Genomic DNA, 2500 nt, shown 5'->3' with positions numbered 1-2500 from the left:
AATTGGGTAACGGACGAGAGTAAGACGGTTGCCATCGTCGTCAACGGCAACCGGCTGCCGATACAGCGTATCAGGCACCGTCAGACCCTCGGTGTGGTTGCGGCCGACGTCGGTGGAATCGCTGTGGTGAGCTGCTATGTGTCGCCGCAGACAGGAGTCCCAGAGTTCCGGAGCACTATGGAAAAGATCGACCTGATCGTCCGCGGGTGCAGCCGGGTTCTCCTGGCCGGCGATTTCAACGCCATGCACCTGGACTGGGGAAGCAGCAGGACTTGCCCGAAGGGCTTGGAGCTTCTCCAGTTGGCGGACAACCTCGGGCTGGTGCTACTGAACAAGGCAGACTGTCTGCCAACGTTCAAGGGGAACCGAGCGGACACAACTCGGTTTCCGCCCAGCCGACCGGACGTTACGTTCGCCAGTAGTGTGATCAGCCGTCTCGACCCGCGCGAGGACAGCGCCCGAGGCTGGCGCGTTCCCGACGTGGTAACGCTCAGTGATCACCGTTACGTCCGGTACGAGGTTGGCGTGAGTCCACCATCATCGAGGGATCGGGCAGCACGGCGTGGACAGCGCCCGGCCCGCGTAAGCAATGCCGGTACGCGCTGGAAGACCAGTCAGTTTGACTCCCAGCTCTTCGGGAAAGCGCTGGCCATGACTGGGTTCGCCCGTCAAGCTAACAGCGTCGAAAGCTTGGTCGAGTCGCTGACCAGCGTCTGCGACGAGACGATGTCGCGGGTCTTCCCAGCGCAGGACCACACAGGTCGGCCAGCTTACTGGTGGACCCCGGCGATCCAGACGATGATCGAAGAACTCTCCAGAAAGAAGCAAATGGCGATGAGGACCATTCCGCCCAACGAACAGCTCCAAACGGAACTCGCAGCTGCCAGGGAGAGCCTTCGGAAGGCTATTCGTGTGAGCAAGAACGAGGCGTTCGACCGGTTCTTGCTGTCGATCAGGGAGGATGAAACCGGAAACTTTTTCCGGAAGGTCTTCCACTGGTTCCAGGCGGCCCGCTCAGCCCCGGAACGCGATCCAGCAGAACTGCGGCGAATTGTCGACGCCTTGTTCCCGGTTCATCCGCCGGTAGAGTGGCCCGATCTCCGAGTTGGCAACATGGCGCCGCTCCGATCGATCGGCCTGACCGAGCTGGAGAATATAGCAGCCAGTATGCACCCGCGGAAGGCTCCTGGGCTTGATGGAGTACCGAACGCCGCCCTTACGGTTGCTCTCAGGCAGCAACCGGAGCCCTTCCGCCGGGTGTTTCAGGAGTGCCTGGACACGTCCTGCTTTCCGCAGCCGTGGAAAAAGCAGCGACTGGTGCTCCTGCCAAAGCCAGGCAAATCACCGGGCGAGCCGTCGTCCTTCCGCCCGATTTGCCTGCTCGATAATACGGGCAAGGCTTTGGAGCGGCTGCTGTTGAACCGGCTCAACGAATACATCGAGGATCCAGAGAGTCCGCAACTGTCTGAGCAGCAGTTCGGATTCCGGCGAGGGCGATCGACTCTGCAGGCCATCCAGCAGGTCGTGGACGCGGGACGAAGGGCGAAGTCCTTTGGAAGGACAAACAACCGTGACCGGCGCTGCCTCATGGTTGTGGCCCTGGACGTCCGTAACGCGTTCAACACGGCTAGCTGGCAGAGCATCGCCGAGGCGCTCCAGGCGAAGGGAGTCCCCGTGCAGTTGTGCCGCATACTGCAGGACTACTTCGCCGACAGGGAGCTTACGTACGACACGGCGGACGGGCCGGTTACCCGCCGAGTATCGGCAGGTGTTCCACAGGGGTCCATATTGGGCCCCACACTGTGGAACATAATGTACGACGGTGTGCTAGCCGTAGAGCTCCCTGAGGGCGCCTCCATCGTGGGATTCGCCGATGATCTTGCGATCCTGGCAGCGGGGACAACTCCTGAACACGCAGCAGCGATTGCGGAGGAAGCGGTGGCAGCGGTCAACAGCTGGATGGTGCGGCACAAACTCTCCCTGGCGCCGGAGAAGACGGAGCTGCTGATGGTGTCGAGCAAGCGAAGCGGATACAAAAACATCCCTGTGAACATCTGTGGAGTGGAAGTGCGCTCGAAGCGGTCGATCCGCTACTTGGGGGTCATGCTACACGACCACCTGTCGTGGCGCCCACACGTCGAGATGGTCGCGGACAAGGCCCTCCGTGTGGTGCGAGCATTGCGTGTCGTCATGCGCAACCACAGCGGCCCCCAAGTGAGCAAGCGGAAGCTGCTCGCCGCAGTGGCCGCGTCCATTATCCGCTATGGCGCACCCGTCTGGGCGGAAGCCTCGGACCTACAGTGGTGCAGGCGGATATTGGATCGCGTGCAGCGCCCCCTGGCCCAGGGCATCACGAGCGCCTTCCACTCCACGAGCTGCGAGGTAGCGGTGGTTTTAGCCGGAGAACTGCCATACCACCTCCTGGTGAAGGAAGACGCCCGCTGCTACAACCGACTGCAGTTAAGCCCGGACAGCAGTCGAGAGGCGATTCGCCAGGAGG

The sequence above is a fragment of the Anopheles coluzzii genome, assembly GCF_943734685.1.
Source record: "Anopheles coluzzii chromosome X unlocalized genomic scaffold, AcolN3 X_unloc_1, whole genome shotgun sequence".
Lineage (NCBI taxonomy): Eukaryota > Metazoa > Arthropoda > Insecta > Diptera > Culicidae > Anopheles > Anopheles coluzzii.
The sequence above is the reverse complement of the archived record's forward strand: the minus strand, read 5'-3'. Positions refer to the sequence as shown.